Source organism: Aegilops tauschii, chromosome 5 (assembly GCF_002575655.3).
Source record: "Aegilops tauschii subsp. strangulata cultivar AL8/78 chromosome 5, Aet v6.0, whole genome shotgun sequence".
NCBI classification, from domain to species: domain Eukaryota; kingdom Viridiplantae; phylum Streptophyta; class Magnoliopsida; order Poales; family Poaceae; genus Aegilops; species Aegilops tauschii.
The window spans coordinates 101,919,510-101,943,802 of record NC_053039.3 but is presented as its reverse complement, the minus strand read 5'-3'; positions in this window follow the sequence as shown (position 1 = coordinate 101,943,802).

Sequence of the window (24,293 nt, the reverse complement as noted above, 5' to 3'; positions counted from 1 at the left end):
CTACGGGTTCGAGAACTATGTAGACATGACCGAGACACATCTCCAGTCAATAATCAATAGCGGAACCTAGATGCTCATATTTTCTTCTACATATTCTATGAAGATCTTTATCGGTCAAACCGCATAACAACATGCGTTGTTCCCTTTGTCATCGGTATGTTACTTGCCCGAGATTCAATCGTCTATATCATCATACCTAGTTCAATCTCGTTACCGGCAAGTCTCTTTACTCGTTCCGTAATGCATCATCCCGCAACTAACTCATTAGTCACATTGCTTGCAAGGCTTATAGTGATGAGCATTACCGAGTGGGCCCAGAGATACCTCTCTGAAACACGGAGTGACAAATCCTAATCTCGATCTATGCCAACTCAACAAACACCATCGGAGACGCCTGTATAGTATCTTTATAATCACCCATCTACGTTGTAACGTTTGATAGCACACAAGGTGTTCCTCCGGTATTCGGGAGTTGCGTAATCTCATAGTCAGAGGAACATGTATAAGTCATGATGAAAGCAATAGCAATAAAACTAAAAGATCATTAATGCTAAGGTAACGGATGGGTCTTGTCCGTCACATCATTCTCTAATGATGTGATCCCGTTCATCAAATGAAAACACATGTCTATGGTCAGGAAACTTAACCATCTTTGATTAACGAGCTTGTCTAGTAGAGGCATACTAGGGACACTCTGTTTGTCTATTTATTCACACATGTACTAAGTGTCCGGTTAATACAATTCTAGCATGAATAATAAAAATTTATCATGATATTAGGAAATATAAATAACAACTTTATTATTGCCTCTAAGGCATATTTCCTTCAGTTACTAGTCTATGTAACTACCTCTATAATGGGGAGTAACATATATGTGGTGTCATGCAAAACTTCATTTATTATGTTGTAGACTCATCTTGCCTTGATATGTGTGATGTTACTCATACTACTAGTAACTAGCTATGTTACCACATGACTCTTTTTTTCATTAATTACTTGCCACATCATCTATTTTTCCTAAATATGTGTGATGTTATCACCTATGTTAGTCCCACTGTGGCTAGTCTAAAGGGAATGGAGGGAGTACATGGTTTTACAACAAGAATTTTGCAACCGGCACTCCCTTATGTTTCCTTCGTGTTGGAGATTTGGCAGCTCATTTACTTGACAGTAGTTCAGCTAGTGGCGATCACCTTGAGCAGTTGTGGGATTTCGGAGGCTTTGCGAGCTACTTATGCAGTACATGTGCATTGACGTCCCCGATACATTATTTGCTTGAAGTGTGGCTTGCATGTGCGCTTTCTAGATGCATCCTGTTGAGAATGGGGAAGCCAATGGCCAGCGGCAAACTAAATCAGTGGATGACCATAAATTTCTTGCTTGGGACATTGGAACTTGATTGCAGACTTGAAAAGTTAATATTGCTACCGGGGTTCTTGCCGCCATTCTGTTGCCAGTCATGCAAATCCACGAGGAGCAGAAAAAAAATTGTATCTTGGGCGCACCTGATGATCTAAGGAGCTTCACAGTTGTCCACGAAGGCTATGGAATTTGAACTTCCAATCAAGACACTTTTCAAGGAGGGAGGGGGTTCATCTTTATTGCTTCCGTCCGCGTGCAAGGCATCGTCAACCACAATTGTTACCTTGGATTCGACCACGACAACACTGATTACACCGACACCCTCAACACCTTCTTCGATGGGGTCTCATTCGGCCATGACTTTTGTGCCTACCTTGTTGAAGTTTACCCCGACTTCGACTATCACCACGATTCCGACCAAGTCATGGAACATCACGTGCAATGGGACCCGGGAGGTTCTTGGTGGCGTCGGCTTGGGGTCAAGCCACATTTCAAGGAGTTTACACGGGCTTGCCCCTTCAGCCAACACATAGGCCAGGCCCAGCTATACACAACCTGAGCACTAATCGCTACAAATACCTACGAAGAGACAGTGAGGGGGGTATCCAGTGGATCAAACGAACCGGCGGCGGCTACCTCTCTCCCCTATCTCCTTCCTTTCCCCTTCCTCCAGCTCATGTGTTCTTCCTTCCATTAGTGTAACCATTCGTATGTAATCACCACTATGTACTGAACCTTTGTGTTGGAGTGAGATTAAGCTAGAGAGAGAGATCACTACTCTTACACGCTACGTAGAATTCTGACATCTCCAGTCCACCCAAAACTCTTCCCGGACCAGCGTCTTCATACTTTTCTCTTTCTCAGCATCCGCTTCCTCGTCGCCGTCGCCGCTCTACCACCCCGGCCGACCGTCAAGCCCTTCCCGAACCTCCATGACCTACACCGCTGCACCCGGTCGTCCCACCGCTTGTCTTCCGCCGCCAGTCCACACCTCTCGTCCTTCTGTCGCACATGTACTATCCACCCACTATGGGTTCACCACGTCCGGGAAGTGTTTGCTGAAATTCCCATGCTAATATTTTTTTGTCCCTTCTTTGAAGCAATGAATTCGGACATGGAGTACATATGCGAGCACTACGTTGAGTCATACAACAAGGAGGATTATGCAGATGAAATGACGATAATGCAGGCAATCCTTGCAGACGTGGAGCGTGTGGAAGAGCATGTTCTCAATTTCAAGAGATCAATTAAGGGTCATTGGGTGCTGAATCGGAACATGGTGATAATCCCCAAGTGCAAGAAATCATCGTAGCACTTCCGAAAGACGGAAGTGGTAAGTATGGAGTCGAACCCACCTTCATGTTCCATCATTAAATTTCTTTTCCTGATCTTCATCGCCATGAAAAAAGATGAAAACCTTTCACGTGTAAATGGAGAGCAGTGTGTCACCCTGCTAGCTTGGCTCGCTCAGTGCGAGCAAGCCCACCTGTGTTTCGAGTCCGGAGGTGACCCGGGTGCTTAGAGAATTCCTTCTATAAAAATTAAAAATATACCTTCCAAGGACTAGTCCTGAATTATCTTTTTTTCACATGTAAATGCATTAAGCCTTGTTCGGTTAGCACCTCCCCCGCCGAACCCCGTGGTTTCGGCCCGACCGGGATTAGACCCCGGCCTACTTTATAAGTGTGTTCCCTTAAACCCGGTCAGGGCTACATCCCAGCCCAATCCCTCCCAAACCAGGTGGAACTACCCGGGATATAATCCTCGCCCCTCTACCCGTGGAACCAATCCCTCCCGCGACGGACGAAACGGTACACGAGAAGAAAAGGTTCGAGCCCTCTCTCCCCGAGTCCCGAGATTCGGCGGCGGCGGTGGCGGCAGCGGCGGCGGTGGCGGCAGCGCCGGCGGCGGCGACGAAGCCATCCGGAGGCGACGATGGCGGCATACTTCCCCACCCCTCCCTTCTCTCCCATCCGGTAAGCCTCTTCTCCTTCTTCTCCTCTCCCCCTCTTCTTTCTCATCTCCTCCTCCTGATCTGACCTGATGTGCCGCCAAGAGAATATAGAAAGGGAGTAACCGAACAGGTTATGGTCATAGGGATTCATATGGATGAGGAACAACGGGGGTTGGGTGACAAGTAGGGGATCACCCAATCCCTAGAAGGTTAGAAACCACTCGTGGAATCTAACCACGGCAACCGACCAAGGCCTTAGCTGGCAAGACATCCAGAGCTTCCATTGATTGATGGGGACTCGATGGATTTGGTCAAAGTCGATGGTGCTTGCTATAGTGACATGCGTCTCCCGTCGGACGAATTTAATGTCTGATTGAGATAGTAGGTACGCTCCATCTTTATCAGGCATTGGCATTTAAGCTTGCCCAAAGTGAGCTTAGTAGAGTAAATCCGCATCGCGAAATAGATGGTCGTCAATGATTAATAATACAGCCAACAGTCGGCTATAAAAAGTTGTTATGTCATCTACAATTAAGCTCTTAGCCGGCATGTACAATAGTAAGTTTTAAATATATACTAGTTTATCAATAGTTGGTTCATCTTACATCCTCACAAAACGTCTTGGATCTCGTGTTGCAACTGGCTACTAACCAAGAGTCTGCTTCTTTTCTCTCTCCTCTTCTCTCTCCTCCAACTGAGTAAGATATATTATTCTATTTCTTATAGCTTACTTATGTCATCTATTGTACTTTATTGTACTTGCTCTACGGAAAAGCTAAGTTTATTGTGCGGGTCAGCATCTTGTCAACGGGATTAGTTGAACAAGGTTGAAAACGGTCCTTCCCGCAAAAAAAAGAAAAAAAAAACAGGTTGAAGACGCTCCAAGTCGAAGAGGGAAGAAGTGTAGCCAGGGTAAAGCTGGAGGATGCCCGGAGCGACAATGCGTTTGGCTGAATGTCAATTCCGGTTGTCGGTACAAGTCGTACGGCTAACGCCTCAATCGTTTTTTTTAGTTAGAGACTCTGAAAGTGTTTAGTATTTGTTACTCTTTCTCCGATATGCATATTAATTGTCACTTAAAATTGTCAACAACATTTTGTATGGATAAGAGGGAGTAAAAACAATGACATTCCATTGATAAACAATGAAAGTTAGGGCATCTTCAAGGCGGATTCTTAAATCGCCCGAAATTGTCCATACTGCGCTCTTCGATTTACCATCGGATGCATCCCCGGATCGGTCCGCTTGTCCGTTTTCCGCAAAATGAAAGCAAACTAGGGCTTTGCGAAAATCGGGACCATCGTCACATAGGACTTCGACACCTCCGGTCCATCCAAAACTCCGCCTGAACCCGCGTCTTCATACTTTTCTCTTTCTCTGCGTCCGCTTCCTCCCTTGCCGCCGTCGCCGATTTACCATCCCGGTGGGCCGTCAAGCCCTTCCTGGACCTACACCGCTACACCCGGTCATCGCACCACTTGTCTTCCGCCGCCAATCCACACCTCTTGTCTGTCCGTCACGCAGGTATCATCCGCTCCTTGTGAGGGTCACCATGCCGGGGCAAGTGTTTGGTGAAATGTGCGTGCTAAATGTTTTCGTCCCTTCTTTGAAGCAATGAATTCGGACATGGTGTACATATGCGAGCACTACATTGAGTCATCCAACGAGGAGGATTATGCGGATGAAAGTACAATAATGCAAGCGGTCCTTGCAGACGTGGATCATGCGGAAGAGCATGTTCTCAATTTCAAGGGATCGACTAAGGGTCATCGGGTGCTGGATCGGATCATGGCATGGGGGCATTTGATGTTGATGGACGACTACCATGCCTCTGATGCCCTATTTGTGGACAATTTTCGCGGGCGCTTTTGAGATGCAGAAAAATGTCTTCGATCGCCTCTACAATGGCGTCCGGTCCTACGATGACTACTTCATATTCAAGAAGGATGTTGTACGAAGGATTGAATTCTCTGGCTACGAGAAGTGCACAGTTGCTTTGCGGATACTTGCATATGGCATGGCCGCAGATTCGTGGGATGAGTACCTCTGGCCACTGCTGCCGGCGGTCATTTAGACTAGGTTAAGATAACTTAGTCCGCTATAGTTTAGTTGAAATATGTCGGAAATGTAAAGATTTTCGTTTGGTTTAGGTTCATCCGTTTTGCATGAAAATCGTTCGAACTTATTCAAATCTGATTTGAAATGTATGCAGGCATGATTGGATGTCTGCCTCCCGTATCACTGTTCATGGACTGATACGGCGCTCGCTTTAGTGGTCCGCGTTGGAGATGCCCTGGCAACTGCATGAACCCAATCTCTTCTAGAAAGCATGACTTCAAGTCATCAGCCAATAGTTCGAAAGAAACAGAAAAGAAAGTAGCCAAATCGCGCACTGGAAAGGTAAATCAAAGGCTTGCCGAAAGTTTTGGGTAAATCCGCATTGCAGAACGAATAATGGTTAATGTACACCTACACACGATCGGCACGTAGTACTGTATTCGACCACTAGGTAGAGTAATTAGCATGTTGTTTTCCTTTTTTTTTTACCTTTGTCCGATTAACACTAGCAGGGCGCTGTGGATTGCACATCTGATCGTTAGTCAAAGGGGTTAGTTGAGCAAAGCTGGAAGGACTTGGAAAAAACAAAAAGAAGGAAAACATGGGTCAGCTTAGCTTGAAGCATATCTGGATGGGTATTGGTGCACTTGTCAATTGTGGCCGACGCCAAAAGTCGTAAAGCTAAAAACAGAATGCGGGTTAACACCAACCCCATCGCAATGCAAAGCTAGCTTGTGGTAGCAGGCTCTCACGATGAGTTTCATCTCCTCCAAACGGAGCACATCTCTTGAGTTGCGTGGACGTATGTAGCCAAGCCAGCGGCAGGGCGGTGGTGGCCGGTCCATGGAGCACGTCGTGCATGGCTTTTGGTTGCAAGTTGCGAGGAGGAGACAGAGGAGGAGTGAGGCTCGTGCGCGCCAGGCTGCATGCGAGTCAGCGAAAGGGGCCGCCCAGTCAAGGAAACCGGCTCGGACCCGAAGCGCGCCGGGCTGGCCTGGCCCCGCCCATCGTGCTCGTGCCGGCCATGCCGTGCAAAATTTAGCGAGTCACTCAACACTCGATGCGATGGTAGTTAGCATGACTGTGTGAGGCCAACTCCACCGCGCGACCCATCCTGTCCGCCCCGTCCGTTCGGGATAAAAGGAACAAACCGGGCGGCCCAGCGCGTGGAAGCAAACAGACTTTTGTCCGTTTTCGACTCATCCTCGGCCCAAGTTTGCGCCGGTTTTGGGGTGAAATGGACAGCGCGCGGACGGGCGGGTCGCGCGCGCTTGTCCTCCCCTGGCCCGTCTGTCGGTGGGAGAAACCAAAACCCCCCACACCCCATTTGACGCCATTTTCCCAAACCCTCCCACGTCCCTTCCGCCGTCCCCTCTCTTCCCCGTCCATGGCCGACGCCCAGCCAAATTCCGGCGGCCTGGCCGTCGACCCGCCCGAAAAGGTGAAGAAGAAGGTGGCCAAGGCGCCAAGGAAGCCGCGGTCGGAGTGCACGCCGGAGGAGATCGCCAAGTTGGACGCGGAAGCGGCGAAAAAGAGGAGCCAGAGAGCGGTCGTCAAGGTCAATGCCGCCACGGCCAAGTTCGCCGCCGAGCGTGATGCGATGGAGGCCGCGACCGACGAGAAGGAGGACATCGTCAACAAAGCGCACACCCTCCTCATGCTTGGCATGGGCCGTCCGGCCGGTTTCCCTACAGTGGCCGTCGGCCCGGCGAGCACAGGCTCGTCGGTCTCCCGGCCTACGCACTGCCAGTCGCGGACCACGCCCATGTCGCCCGGCTTTCTTCCGCCAAGGCACGACGGTCACACCCGTTTTCGACATGGAGGAGGCGGCCCGGCAAAGGCAGCTCGACATCGAGGCCGACAATGTCAAGGCCAGGCAAAGGCAGCTCGAGATCGAGGCCACCAATGCCGCCACCAAAGCAAAGGAGGTGGCCCTTGCGATCATGAGCGTGGACTTGTCGAAGATGAGCGAGAAGGCGAGGGCCTGGTTCGAGGCCAGGCAGAAGGAGATGCTCGACGCCGACGACCTGAACTAGGTCGTCCGATCGGTCGTGGTCGTTCTTTTTGGAGGCTGGCATGGGTGCCGCCCGCCTGCTGGGCCGCTGGCTGTGTGCCGGCGAGAAAAACATTCATTTCGAAGGACGGCTGTGTTGCCGGCAAGGACAACTATTCATTTTGGAGGCTGGCTGTGTTGCCGGCCGCTGGCTGATGCCGGCGATGGACCTGTAGACCGCTGGCTTTGTTGCCGGCGTGATGAACTGGGGCCGTGAATTAGGGCTTAGCATTTGAAACATTGCTTTTTTTTTAAATAGACGCGGACAGGATGGGGCAAACGGATGCAGCCGCGCGCAGGGCTCACGGCCACCGCATCCCAGGACACGCCCGGACACGACCCAATTTCCCTACCCAAACGGACATAATCCGGACAAAACGGACGTCCGTTTTGGGGTCGCGCGGTGGAGTTGGCCTGAGGTCTGAGGTGGCGCCGAGCTACTGTGAGATTCTCGCTGACCTGTCCTCGTCTCTGACTTTGACCCTCTGACACGCACACGACACAGGCAGCAAAGAAGAGTCGTCGACGTCGCAATGAGACGAGAGAATGTTGGATCGCGACCGAGATTCAAGACGCAAAAGCTCGCGGATGGACAAGCCGAGAACGATGCGTGGAGCTAGGAATGATGATGCGCCGCGCGCCGGCAAGACGGACCTGCGACCGCCAGTCGGCGTTGGCGTCGTCGGCTCCCCCTCTCGAATACTGTACGTTGAGAAAATTGCTGGGACTGCTGAAATGGGTGTCACGGGATCGTATGGAGAACTGGACTACTATAGCAGAGAAATCTGGCTCGGTGTCTTTGGAGTTTGGACCAACCCTGCCATAATCAATCAAGTTTCAACCGCAAAAATGAAAAAATCAATCAAGTTTTTTTTAGGGAAACCATAATCAATCAAGTGCAAGTGTACCCGCAAAAAAAAAAAATTCAAGTGCAAGTGGAAGTGGGACGGGATTCGGCGGGCCAAACGGCGCTCGGAAATCCGCATGTACTCCAGGGCAGTCGCCCGATATTTCGAACATCGATGCGTACTGCTGTGGTTGGCGGGCGGACTGCTCCTCGTGTGATCCGTGCGCCGTCATGTTATGGAATGATGGGCTGCTTATCGTGTTGATTATTTCCACATTGAAAGGAGCTAGTAGGGTACTTGCGACTTTTTTGGTTCTTGGCAGTTGGCACTCACTTCTTCTGTGCTAATAAAACTGAAAACACTGTTCTAACATGAGAGCACGAGAGATGAGAGAGATACAGAGAGAGAACATGTTTTTTTTTCTCGATAAATGGTGGACTTTATTGACTTAAAATGAAGTATCAAGAGGATACAAACACGATGAGAACACACCGACCTCTACATAGGTAGGATGCACACAGCCAACACCAATGCACGCACACAAAAACACGCCGGCAAATAGTAAAGTCATATAAGACCAAAAGTAAGAAAAAAAATGCCCCAAAGCGATCAGATCCGCGATCGGCAAACTATAACAATGACCATATCTGCCCCGACCATCTCATGACACCACGCGGACGACGAGGTTCTTTAACAGCAACACCTTCAGGAAGGGAGCGACACTCAAGTGTCGCTGTTACCGGATCCAGCCAATGTAGCGACCAGACCTCAAACAGTCTGATCTACCGTGCACCAGTGTCATCCCTGGATCAGTAATGCTGACACGCACAATACTTGGAGGATTTATAACAGAGTAGCAATCACACACTTATTACAACGAGTATCTCAAGAGAGAAATAAGTATGACAAATATGGCTTAAGGCCATCTAAAACGATAACAGCGGAAGACTTGAAAGATAAGTGAGTCCATCAACTCCAACGGCATCACTGAGTATAAGACCACGACCTAAGGCACCTTACTCGTCGTCTGAAAAGTCTGCAACATGAAACGTTGCAGCCCGAAAACGGGTCAGCACATGGAATATGCTGGCAAAATAACACATAGAGAGTAATGGACAGAATAATGCTATACTACATGCATATATGGCTGGTGTTAAGCTCTATGGTTACAGTTTTGCAAAAAGCCAATTTTTCCCTACTGCAAAGGAATAAATTTTATTTAACTATCATGGTGGTTGTTAAACATTGAGATGCTTGACAGCATCTCAATCCCAATTAAGTATCATCATTAACCCAACAAAATTAATAAAAGTAACATGATGAGATTCACATGATAATCCAAATACTAGATACTCAAGTTGTCCATAACCGGGGACACGGCTAACCATGATTAGTTTATACACTCTGCAGAGGTTTGTGCACTTTTTCCCACAAGACTCGATCTCCTCCGTTGGGATTCTCGCACTTCATGGTGTTTGAAAAACGGATGACCGAGACACAGTCTTTCAGAAGCGTTAACTCTCTACTCCGGGTAGACAGTACCACCTACATCCCCTACATCTGCTAGTCTACCTCTTCAAGAGCTCACACAACCTACTCAACTATGCTAGAGCCCATAATAGCTTACGGCTGCACACGGAAGTTTCTAGCATGAATAATCTCATGATCCCTTTGAGCCTGGGTGGCGGTCCAAAGAAAAACAGGCAATCCTGGAATATCCAGGTACCTCAATCCACCCAGATGTGTATTCAAGTTGCCACCTTAAGTTGAACCATTAATTAACAATCTCACATCTGTCATGAATACTCTCAAACCCAATCCACGTCTACTGGCATAGCATAGCAACATGAGCAAACGTAGAAGTAACTCCCAAGGTTTGATAATAAACAAGGCAATAGGTACTACCTCATCTACTTCCCAATACCCACAATTTAATTAGATTCTAATCATGCAATGTTTGAGGATTGGTCTAATGCAATAAAACTAGGTAGTAAAAGAGGTATGATCAAAGTGTTACTTGCCTTGCTGATGATCCGTGAAACTTAGAGATTCGAAGTAGCAAGCGGCGCACTCCGGATACTCTATCGCAAACAAACAAGCATACAATAAGCACTCATCTAATGCACAGGTAAAACTCAAGTAAAAGATCTAACCAAAAAGTTCAACTTAAGAACTCTGGTTTGCAAAAAGAATCAAATCGAACGAAGCAACGAAAGTCAAACGGCAAAAGAAACAGGCTTCATTTATTAATCTGGATCTAAGTCAAATTTTACAGTAGCAAAAACTTGTTTGAGTTGGTTAAACGGAAAGAGAATTTCGAGACGAAACTCTAGGCGCTTGAATCGCCTGATTCCGATAAACGAGCGAAAAGTTAAACTAAAACGAAAAACAGATCGGAAATCGCGATGTGGAATAATCGCGAATAATCCGACGAAAAAGAAAACTGACGAACAGTTAATCGAACGGACGTTCGTTAACAGCAACTAAACGGTGAACACGTTCGTTAAAACGAACGGACCGGCAAACGTTCACTAACTAACTAAACCAAAGAAAAAATAAACCGATCTTAAAAAAATAAACCTAGGGTTTCTAAAAAAATAAACCGAAACGGTTTTAAAAAAACGGACTCGGCGGCGGCGGCTTCGGTTACCTCCGGCGAGGTTACTCCGGCGGGCGGGACGGGCTCCGGCGGGGCTTCGGAGGTGCGGCGGGGTGCGGGGAGGCGGCGGGTGGCGACGAGGGGCGACGGGCGGCGGCGTTTGGCGTCTCCGGCGTCGGCGGCTTCGGGCTCCGGCGTCGGGCGGCTCCGGCGGGCTTTGGTCGGGGTGGGACGGGGTGAGGGAGGCGGCGGGGTGCGGGGTATATATAGGTGGGGGGGCTGCCGTGGGGGAGGGGGCAAGGCGGCGGGAGGCGGCGTCGATCGTGACTCGGGCGGCGGCGCGGACGTCTCCAGCTCGGAGACGACGGGGAGCTGGGCTGGGCCGCTCGGCTGGGCTTCGGCCCAGTCGGCGCTCGCGGGATTTTTTTTTAATAATTTCGCCGAACCTAAAAAAAATCCTAGAAAAATAAATAAAAATCTAAAAATGCCAAAATAAATTTTCACCGTCTAATTAAAATAATTAGAACGAGATGAACATTTTCTTGGCCCAAAAATGCAGTTTTGAAAACGTAAAAATTTTCTAATGCAAATAAAATCCGAATAAAATCAAATATTTGATTTTAATATTTTTCCTCCAATATTTCAATTATTTCGGAGAAGTCATATTTTCTCCTCTCATTTATTTTAATATGAAATATTTTCCGGAGAGAAAAATAATTAAAACCAAAATCCTCGTTTCATTATTTGATAAAAAAATCAAATATGAAAACCGGGAAAATCCCCAACTCTCTCCTAGGGTCCTTGAGTTGCTTAGAATTTTGTGGATTTGCCAAAATGCAATAAAATATGCTATGCAATGATGATCTAATGTATAACATTTCAAATTGAAAATTTGGGATGTTACAAACCTACCCCCTTAAGAGGAATCTCGCCCTCGAGATTCGGGTTGGCTAGAAAATAGGTGAGAGTGGTCCTTCCGTAGATCTTCCTCTCGTTCCCAGGTGGCTTCATCCTCGGTATGGTGACTCCACTGAACTTTGCAAAACTTGATAACCTTGCTGCGGGTGACTCGGCTGGCATACTCCAGAACCTTAACTGGTTTCTCCTCATAGGTCAAGTCACTATCCATCTGAATCGCTTCCAATGGCACCGTATCTCTCAGTGGTATATCAGCCATATCTGCGTGGCACTTCTTCAACTGGGAAACGTGAAATACATCATGAACTCCTGACAATCCTTCAGGCAATTCCAGCTTGTAGGCAACTTCTCCCATACGCTCCAAAACTTTGTATGGTCCTACAAAACGTGGCGCTAACTTTCCCTTAACTCCAAAGCGCTTCACTCCTCGAAGTGGTGATACTCGTAGGTAAACTCTGTCTCCTACTTCGTAAACTGTCTCCTTGCGTTTAGAATCCGCATAACTCTTCTGCCTGGACTGGGCTACCTTGAGCCTATCGCGAATCAACTTCACTTTCTGTTCGGACTCTTTAATCAAATCTGGTCCAAACAATTGGCGGTCTCCAACTTCGTCCCATAACAATGGTGTTCTACACCTCCTTCCGTGTAAAGCTTCGAAAGGGGCCATCTTCAAACTGGTTTGATAACTGTTGTTGTAAGAGAATTCTGCATACGGCAAATTGTCGTCCCAACTAGATCCATAATCTAGCGCACAAGCTCTCAGCATATCTTCCCAAAATCTGATTGACTCTCTCGGTCTGTCCGTCTATCTGTGGGTGAAAGGCTATACTGAACTCTAGCCTGGTACCCAAAGTTTCATGTAACTGATTCCAAAACTTCGAAGTAAATTGGGTTCCTCTATCTGATACAATGGTCCTCGGAACTCCATGCAGACATACGATCCTAGTCATGTATATCTTTGCCAACTTAGCACTGGTGTAAGTGGTCTTCACTGGGATGAAATGAGCTACCTTCGTCAAACGATCGACTACAACCCATATCGAGTCATAGCCTGAACGAGTCCTGGGCAATCCCGTGATAAAATCCATGCCTAGTTTATCCCACTTCCATTCGGGTATCGGTAATGGCTGTAGCAATCCTGCTGGCTTCTGATGCTCTGCCTTCACTCTCTGACATACATCACAAACTGCTACATACTCCGCAATATCCTTCTTCATTCCGGTCCACCAGAAAGTATCCTTCAAATCCAAATACATCTTGGTATTTCCTGGGTGAATCGAATAAGGCGAATCATGGGCCTCTTGCAAGATCAACTTCCTGATCTCCGGATCATTGGGCACATAAACGCGGTCCTCAAACCATAAGGTATCGTGCTCATCCTCACGAAATCCCTTGGCTTTTCCTTTACTCATCCTTTTCTTTATTTCTGCAATCTCCTTGTCTGTCTTCTGAGCTTCCCTGATCTTTTCCATCAAGGTAGACTGAATCTCCAACGCTGCTACATAGCCTCTCGAAACTATTTCCAAACGTACTTCGCGAAGATCCTCGGCTAACTTCTTGGGTAATTCTCCGATCATGAGTGTGTTGACATGACTTTTGCGGCTCAACGCATCAGCTACTACGTTAGCCTTCCCTGGGTGATAATGCAATCTCATATCATAATCCTTAACGAGTTCCAACCATCTCCTTTGCCTGAGATTCAACTCCTTCTGCGTGAAAATGTACTTCAAACTCTTGTGATCCGTGTACACCTCACAGTGATTTCCGATGAGAAAATGTCTCCATGTCTTCAACGCATGTACTACGGCTGCTAACTCCAGATCATGCGTGGCATAATTCTTCTCATGGGGTTTAAGTTGTCGTGAAGCATATGAAACAACTCTTCCCTCCTGCATTAGCACTGCTCCAAGTCCTCGACGTGAAGCGTCGCAATATACTTCATAATCCTTGCGTTGATCTGGCAGAATCAACACTGGTGATGTAACCAAACATTTCTTCAACTCTTGGAAACTAGCTTCACATTCCTCAGTCCAATTGAACTTGGTGTCCTTCTTTAACAGCTCTGTCATGGGCTTAGCAATCCTCGAGAAATTCTCAATGAACCTCCAGTAGTATCCTGCAAGTCCAAGAAAACTCCGGATCTCTCCAACTGATGTGGGTGATTCCCAGTTTGTCACAGTGTCGACTTTGGCGGGGTCTACTGCTATTCCTTCTCCGGATATAACATGTCCGAGGAATCCAACTTCCTTCAACCAAAACTCATATTTGCTGAACTTGGCGTATAAATGATGTTCTCTGAGCTTCTCAAGTACCAAACGCAAATGTTCCTTATGCTCCTCTTCATTCTTGGAGTAAACCAAAATGTCATCAATGAACACTACGACGAACTTATCCAGAAACTCCATAAACACTTTGTTCATCAGGTTCATGAAATAGGCAGGTGCGTTAGTCAGACCAAATGACATAATGGTATACTCGTACAGCCCATACCTGGTGGTAAAAGCCGTCTTAGGTATATCCTGCTCTCGAATCTTCAACTGATGGTATCCTGATCGTAGATCGATCTTGGAAAATACATTAGCTCCTTGTAATCGGTCAAACAGATCATTGATCATCGGCAGTGGGTACTTATTTTTTATGGTCACTTCATTCAATCCACGATAATCAACAACCATCCTCAATGATCCATCTTTCTTCACCACTAGAAGTACGGGTGATCCCCAAGGTGAAGAACTTGGGCGAATATAGCCTTTATCCAGTAACTCCTTAATCTGCTTCTTAATCTCCTCCAAATCTTTTGCGGGCATTCTGTACGGTCTCTTAGATATTGGCCCTGTGCCTAGCAAAAGCTCAATCAAAAACGCAATGTCTCTATCCGGTTGCATGCCTGGCAACTCTTCTGGAAATACATCCGGGTAATCCTTCACCACTGGTACTTCCTCCTGTACAACTCCTGATAAGGAATTCACCTGAGTCCTTTTCGGCATATGCCGGGATACATACTTAATCCTTCTTCCTTCTGGGGTGGTAAGCAAAATCGACTTACTGGCGCACTCAATGTTCCCTCCATACTTCGATAACCAATCCATGCCTAATATCACATCCAATCCTTGCGATTCCAGTACTATTAGGTCCGAGGGAAACACGTAGTTACCAATCCTTAATGGTAACCGATCACACCATAAACTAGCCATATACTCTGCTCCTGGCGAGGTTACTAACATGGGTGACCTAAGGGCTTGGGTTGGCAGTTTATACTTATCCACAAATCCCCTTGATATGTATGAATGCGATGCACCAGTATAAAAAAGAACGAGTGCAGTAAATGACTTAACCAAAAACTTACCTATTACTGCATCTGGCTGAGCTTCAACCTCCTCCACGCTAACGTCGTTCACATGTCCTTTGTTGAAAGGGTTCGGCTTCTTCCCAGAGCTTCCATTGCCATTTCCATTCTGGGCGTCAGGACAGTCATTGGCATAATGTCCAGTCTTCTGACACTTAAAGCAAGTGACTTGGCTCAGGTCTCTCTTAGCTGGGGTTGAAGGGTTGGTACGGTTCTGGCCGTTGCTTCCTCCATTCCCATTACCATTCTTGGGGCCATTATGGTTGTGCGAACCTCCTCCATGGGTATGCTGAAATGGTCCTCCCGATTTCGAGGTAAAACGTGGCTTCTGCTGAGCTCCAGAATTGTACTTCCCTTGTCCATACTTCCTTTTACGGTTTTCAATCTGCTGCTGCTTCCCTTCAATCATGAGAGCTCTATCTACCAACTCCTGGTAGTTGTTGAAGGTTGCTACCATCAACTGCATGCTCAGCTCATCATTCAGTCCTTCCAGAAACTTCTCCTGCTTGACTGCATCTGTAGCAACGTCATCTGGAGCATAACGTGCTAACTTACTAAAGTCCTCCACATACTGGCCTACGGTGCGTCCTCCTTGGCGTAGGTTGCGAAACTCACGCTTCTTCATAGCCATAGCTCCTGCTGAAACATGGGCAGTACGGAAAGCTTGCTGAAACTGGTCCCATGTGACAGTGTCAATAGGGTGTGTGGCTGTGTAATTCTCCCACCATGATGCTGCGGGTCCATCAAGCTGATGTGCGGCAAAACACACTCTCTCCGCATCTGTGCATCCTGCAATGGTCAACTCCCTTCCAACTTTGCGGAGCCAATCATCTGCAACAATCGGCTCGGTGCTGCTGGAAAACACCGGCAGATTTAGCCTCAAGAAACGGGCTAAGTGATCAACAGGTGGTGGTGGTGGGTTGTTGTTGTTGTTGTTGTTGTTGTTGCCTTGGTTCTGTACTAACACTTGCATCAGGGCATTGTGCTGCTGAATCAACTGAGTGATCTCCGGTGGGAAAACAAATCCGGTATCGCGTCTCGGAGGCATCTGATAGGTTTAGAAAAGATGAGAATTCAGAATAGAATGAGGTCTAGAGAGAAAACACTACCCATATGCTCATGATACAAACACAATCAATATCACTCAATCAATTCAAACAAGGCATACAATCGATCTAACTATCGTTACAAAGTGCTCGGACTATACTATATACATGGGGGAATACTACTACTGATTATGGTGGTCTACTAGAAATTTTGATCGGTCGAAGACTCCATGATATCTGCTCCAGCTTCATCAACAAAATCATCTTCACTGGGGTCTGAGTCGGTGTCGTCGATGATGATGTAGTTATCTGGGCAAGTGCAATCATCATCTTCTCCTCCTGGTGCTGGGTCTCCCATGAATACTCCGATCTTCTTTATCAGGTCGTCATTCTTCTCCACCAGTGCGACGATTTCCTCCATATAATCCTCGCGTGTAGCCTTGAGTTCTTCCTCCAACTTCGTGATCTTGGTCAATGCCTTCTTCAGATCTATCATGTCTGTGCACATCTGGTTCTCCTGGCGAGGAATGTGTTGGTTTTGCTCCTGGATGAAAGCTGCAATTGATCCATCCTTCTTGGTGCTGATCATCTCCCATTGCTCATCTCAGCGTCCACAAATCTGATAAATAGTATCCTTAAGCTCCCTGTGGTAGACTTCTCCAATGCGTCCCATAGTGATGTGGGCTGCCATGCTCTTCCCTAAACTCCAGGTTGGTGCATCAAAGGAAAACTCTATAGGCTCAGTGACTGGCGTAAACGTCCTTCCTGGAACTTGAACCTGAATCTTCCAGCGCTCCTCTTCTGGTAGTGTGGCGTTGTAGGTCCCGATGAAGCTTGGTATTCCGATGTTCAGGTACTTAGTGACTTCCTTCAAGTGTCTTCCAAAAGGTGTATCTTCATCCGGTTGCATGAACTTGTTCCTTGCATCCGCCATTCCTAAAAGAGTAGAAAGTGGAGAGGAGTCAGAAATGAGAAAAGAGTAGTGTTCTAGGGTTTAAGCTTAGTGGTCGTGTCCTACAGTCAGCGTGTGCTCTAATACCACCTTTGTAGCGACCAGATCTCAAACAGTCTGATCTACCGTGCACCAGTGTCATCCCTGGATCAGTAATGCCGACACACACAGTACTTGGAGGATTTATAACAGAGTAGCAATCACACACTTATTACAATGAGTATCTTAAGAGAGAAATAAGTATGACAAATATGGCTTAAGGCCATCTAAAACGATAACATCGGAAGACTTGGAAGATAAGTGAGTCCATCAACTCCAACGGTATCACTGAGTATAAGACCACGACCTAAGGCACCTTACTCGTCGTTTGAAAAGTCTGCAACATGAAACGTTGCAGCCCGAAAACGGGTCAACACATGGAATATGCTGGCAAAATAACACATAGAGAGTAATGGACAGAATAATGCTATACTACATGCATATATGGCTGGTGTTAAGCTCTATGGTTACAGTTTTGCAAAAAGCCAATTTTTCCCTACTACAAAGGAATAAATTTTATTTAACTATCATGGTGGTTGTTAAACATTGAGATGCTTGACAGCATCTCAATCCCAATTAAGTATCATCATTAACCCAACAAAATTAATTAAAGTAACATGATGAGATTCACATGATAATCCAAGTACTAGATACTCAAGATGTCCATAACCGGGGACACGGCTAACCATGATTAGTTTATACACTCTGCAGAGGTTTGTGCACTTTTCCCCACAAGACTCGATCTCCTCCGTTGGGATTCTCGTACTTCATGGTGTTTGAGAAACGGATGACCGAGACACAGTCTTTCAGAAGCGTTAACTCTCTACTCCGGGTAGACAGTACCACCTGCATCCCCTACATCTGCTAGTCTACCTCTTCAAGAGCTCACACAACCTACTCAACTATGCTAGAGCCCATAATAGCTTGCGGCTGCACACGGAAGTTTCTAGCATGAATAATCTCATGATCCCTTTGAGCCTGGGTGGCGGTCCAAAGAAAAACAGGCAATCTTGGAATACCCAGGTACCTCAATCCACCCAGATGTGTGTTCAAGTTGCCACCTTAAGTTGAACCATTAATTAACAATCTCACATCTGTCATGAATACTCTCAAACCCAATCCACGTCTACTGGCATAGCATAGCAACATGAGCAAACGTAGAAGTAACTCCCAAGGGTTTGATAATAAACAAGGCAATAGGTACTACCTCATCTACTTCCCAATACCCACAATTTAATTAGATCCTAATCATGCAATGTTTGAGGATTGGTCTAATGCAATAAATCTGGGTAGTAAAAGAGGTATGATCAAAGTGTTACTTGCCTTGCTGATGATCTGTGAAACTTAGAGATTCGAAGTAGCAAGCGGCGCACTCCGGATACTCTATCGCAAACAAACAAGCATACAATAAGCACTCATCTAATGCACAGGTAAAACTCAAGTAAAAGATCTAACCAGAAAGTTCAACTTAAGAACTCTGGTTTGCAAAAAGAATCAAATCAAATGAAGCAACGAAAGTCAAACGGCAAAAGAAACAGGCTTCGTTTACTAATCTAGATCTAAGTCAAATTTTACAGTAGCAAAAACTTGTTTGAATTGGTTAAACAGAAAGAGAATTTCGAGACGAAACTCTAGGCGCTTGAATCGCCTGATTCCGATAAACGAGCGAAAAGTTAAACTAAAACGAAAAACAGATCGGAAATCGCGATGTGGAATAATCGCGAATAATCCGACGAAAAAGAAAACTGACGAACAGTTAATCGAACGGACGTTCGTTAACAGCAACTAAACGGTGAACACGTTCGTTAAAACGAACGGACCGGCGAACGTTCACTAACTAACTAAACCAAAGAAAAAAAATAAACCGATCTTAAAAAAATAAACCTAGGGTTTCTAAAAAATAAACCGAAACGGTTTAAAAAAAAACAGACTCGGCGGCGGCGGCTTCGGTTACCTCCGGCGAGGTTACTCCGGCGGGCGGGACGGGCTCCGGCGGGGCTTCGGAGGTGCGCCGGGGTGCGGGGAGGCGGCGGGTGGCGACGTGCGGCGGCGTTTGGCGTCTCCGGCGTCGGCGTCTTCGGGCTCCGGCGTCGGGCGGCTCCGGCGGGCTTCGGTCGGGGTGGGACGGGGTGAGGGAGGCGGCGGGGTGCGGGGTATATATAGGTGGGGGGGCTGCCGTGGGGGAGGGGGCAAGGCGGCGGGAGGCGGCGTCGATCGTGACTCGGGCGGCGGCGCGGACGTCTCCAGCTCGGAGACGACGGGGAGCTGGGCTGGGCCGCTCGGCTGGGCTTCGGCCCAGTCGGCGCTCGCGGGATTTTTTTTAATAATTTCGCCGAATCTAAAAAAAATCCTAGAAAAATAAATAAAAATCTAAAAATGCCAAAATAAATTTTCACCATCTAATTAAAATAATTATAACGAAATGAACATTTTCTTGGCCCAAAAATGCAGTTTTGAAAACGTGAAAATTTTCTAATGCAAATAAAATTGCATATAAAATCCGAATAAAATCAAATATTTGATTTTAATATTTTTCCTCCAATATTTCAATTATTTCGGAGAAGTCATATTTTCTCCTCTCATTTATTTTAATATGAAATATTTTCCGGAGAGAAAAATAATTAAAACCAAAATCCTCGTTTCATTATTTGATAAAAAATCAAATATGAAACCGGGGAAAATCCCCAACTCTCTCCTAGGGTCCTTGAGTTGCTTAGGATTTCAAGGATTTGCCAAAATGCAATAAAATATGCTATGCAATGATGATCTAATGTTTAACATTCCAAATTGAAAATTTGGGATGTTACAGCCACCAAGTCTAGAATCTAGGCTTTCACCCTGAAGAATCAGTCCGAGCATTCCGAACAATGCCTTCAACGAGGTAACGATGTAAAACAGCGCCATTGTCAGGTATACCCAACTGGGGTCTGACCTAGACTTTCACCCCTAGAGCTCAAGACTGGGTGCTCAAATAGCACCACCATCGAAGTCATTCATGGTTGTCGCCACCACTTTTCCACAACCCCACCAGCTACATGCAGTACGATAAAGGGTTTCCCCCCGTTTTATAGATAAAGCAACATCCGATACAACTAGCTCGCTGGGGCCGCAGCACAAAGAAGCCCAAAGAAAAGAGAGAAAAGGAAAGAGAAAGTAATGCCAACAACGACAGTTCAACGAAACGAAGCTGGCCGGCACCCGCTGCACCCACCAAAGAAGTACCTCCACGCACCCAGCACTCCGAAGCGCCGTGTACCAAGCAACACTTTCAAGAAGGAGGGGATGACGACGCCACTGTTGCCCGGACTAGTCCTAGGGTTTCCCCCGGTACGCGAGGGGGGAGTGGGGGAGGGAGTACCCGACGCACTTCAGGAAGGTTCGGCGACACCCGCAGGCGTCGCCGCGTCGGGGCCGGACGAGCCGCCAAAGATTTCTCCCGACCCAAACCCCCACCATCACCCCAGACGATCCAAAGTGCACCGCCCAACACGCCGCCCACCAACATGTGCCACCACGGTCACCGAACCAACTCCGTTGTCTCCCTGAGGCCACCGACACGAGACCTGGAGGATGGGAGAAGAGATACAACACAGCCGACATGAGGGAACATCCACCACCACCACCGTGGAGCCGACCGGACGCACGGACAACGGGCCTGCCAAGCGTCGTGGCCCCGCCGGACCCAAAGCGTCCGGACAGCCCCTATCGTCGCGCTGCAGCTCGCCGGCCGACGAAGCCGCCACCACCCGCAGACCACCGCCTCCTCGCCACCAACACCAGGGAGGACCATCACTGCGCACTGATGACCCACAAGTATAGGGGATCTATCGTAGTCCTTTCGATAAGTAAGAGTGTCGAACCCAACGAGGAGCAGAAGGAAATGACAAGCGGTGTTCAGTAAGGTATTCTCTGCAAGCACTGAAATTATCGGTAACAGATAGTTTTGTGATAAGGTAATTTGTAACGGGCAACAAGTAATGAAAGTAAATAAGGTGCAGCAAGATGGCCCAATCCTTTTTGTAGCAAAGGACAAGCCTGGACAAACTCTTATATGAAGGAAAACGCTCCCGAGGACATATGGGAATTATCGTCAAGCTAGATTTCATCACGCTCATATGATTCGCGTTCGTTATTTTGATAATTTGATATGTGGGTGGACCGGTGCTTGGGTACTGCCCTTTCTTGGACAAGCATCCCACTTATGATTAACCCCTATTGCAAGCATCCGCAACTACAAAAGAAGTATTAAGGCAAACCTAACCATAGCATGAAACATATGGATCCAAATCAGCCCCTTACGAAGCAACGCATAACCTAGGGTTTAAGCTTTTGTCACTCTAGCAACCCATCATCTACTTATTACTTCCCAATGCCTTCCTCTAGGCCCAAACAATGGTGAAGTGTCATGTAGTCGACGTTCACATAACACCACTAGAGGAAAGACAACATACATCTCATCAAAATATCGAACGAATACCAAATTCACATGACTACTTATAGCAAGACTTCTCCCATGTCCTCAGGAACAAACGTAACTACTCACAAATCATATTCATGTTCATAATCAGAGGGATATTAATATGCATAAAGGATCTGAACATATGATCTTCCACCAAATAAACCAACTACCATCAACTACAAGGAGTAATCAACACTACTAGCAACCCACAGGTACCAATATGAGGTTTTGAGACAAAGATTGGATACAAGAGATGAACTAGGGTTTTGAGGAGATGGTGCTGGTGAAGATATTGATGGAGATTGACCCCTCCCGATGAGAGGATTGTTGGTGATGACGATGGTGATGATTTCCCCCTCCCGGAGTGATGTTTCCCCGGCAGAACAGCTCTGCCGGAGCCCTAGATTGGTTCCGCCAAGGTTCCGCCTCGTGGCGGCGGTGTTTCGTCCCGAAAGCTTTCTTATGATTTTTTCCAGGGTAAAAGACTTCATATAGCAGAAGATGGGCACCGGAGGCCTGCCAGGGGGCCACGAGGCAGGGTGCGCGCCCAGGGGGGTAGGGCGCGCCCCCTACCCTCGTGGATGGTGGGTGGCCCCCTCTGGTTGATTCTTTCGCCAGTATTTTTTATTAATTCCAAAAACTGCCTCCGTGAAGTTTTAGGACTTTTGGAGCTGTGCAGAATAGGTCTCTAATATTTGCTCCTTTTCCAGCCCAGAATTCTAGCTGCCGACATTCTCCCTCTTCATGTAAACCTTGTAAAATAAGAGAGAATAGGCATAAGTATTGTGACATAACGTATAATAACAGCCCATAATGCAATAAATATCGATATAAAAGCATGATGCAAAATGGACGTATCAACTCCCCCAAGCTTAGACCTCGCTTGTCCTCAAGCGGAAACCGATAACGAAAAATATGTCCACATGTTTAGAGATAGAGGTGTCGATAAAATAAAATACGGACATGAGGGCATCATGATCATTCTTATAACATCAACATATATAAATATTGTCATATGATTTCTTATGCTCAAGTAATAATCTATTCACAATGTAAAGTATGAATCAGAAACTTCATTGAGAACTAACAAACTATGATCTCGGTCATTGAAGCAATTGCAATTTATCATAAATCGGAAAGAGTCAATATAAGAGCTTTTCAGCAAGTCCACATACTCAACTATCATTTAGTCTTTCACAATTGCTAACACTCACGCAATACTTATTGTTATGGAGTTTTAATCGGACACAGAGAAAGATAGGGGCTTATAGTGTTGCCTCCCAACCTTTTACCTCAAGGGTAATGTCAATAATAATAGTTCATGATAACTCACATCCAATTGGATATATATATCAGGATCTTTCCAACACAATGTGCTTGCCAAAGGATAAAATGTTAAAAGGAAAGGTGAAGATCACCATGACTCTTGTATAAGGTATAAGACAAGAATAAAAGATATGCCCTTCGCAGAGGGAAACAGAGGTTGTCATGTGCTTTTATGGTTGGATGCACAAAATCTTAATGCGAAAGAACGTCACTTTATATTGCCACTTGTGATATGGGCCTTTATTATGCAGTCCGTCGCTTTTATTGCTTCCACATCACAAGATCGTATAAAGCTTATTTTCTCCACACTAATAAATCATACATATTTAGAGAGCAATTTTTATTGCATGCAGCGATGACCACTTACTTGAAGGATCTTACTCAATCCATAGGTAGGTATGGTGGACTCTCCTGGCAAAACCGGGTTTAAGGATATTTGGAAGCACAAGTAGTATCTCTACTTGGTGCAAAGAATTTGGCTAGCATGAGAGGGAAAGGCAAGCTCAACATGTTGGATGATCCATGACAATATAATTTATTTCAGATATAAGAGAACATAACTCATTACGTTGTCTTCCTTGTCCAACATCAACTTTTTGGCATGTCATATTTTAACGAGTGCTCACAATCATAAAAGATGTCCAAGATAGTGTATTTATATGTGAAAACCTCTCTTTCTTTATTACTTCCTATTAATTGCAACGATGACCAAAACTATGTTTGTGAACTCTCAATAACTTTTATTCATCGTACTCTTTATATGTGAAATCATACTCTCCGTAAGATCAATATGATCTCTTTACTTCTTTTTATTCTTTCTTTTATTCCCTCAAGATCATAGTAAGATAATCAAGCCCTTGACTCAAAACTAATCTTTATTATATATAGCTCACGGACTCGATTACATAGAAGGATCATAAAGCAAAACTCAAACTAGATCATACTAAAACTTTATTCTACTAGATCAAGATATTACCAAAAGGATCGAACTAAGAAAAAGGTAAAGACAAGAGTGTGATGGTGATACGATACCGGGGCGCCTCCCCCAAGCTTGGCAGTTGCCAAGGGGAGTGCCCATACCCATGTATTTATTGCTCTTTCTTCGGAGGTGGTGATGTGATATTCTTGGCGATGATGCCCCTCAGGATACGATTCTCTTCCTCGAGCTTATTGACTTGTTGCTTGAGGTACATTATTTCCTTACGGAGCTTACATGTGACGGCCAAAGCTCCTTTCACCCATGGATGTTGCATAGCTGCGGGAGAACAAGTAACACTCTTTTTCATATTTTCATAAGAGAGAAATTTAACATTGGAGGGGATGACCGAGTTTG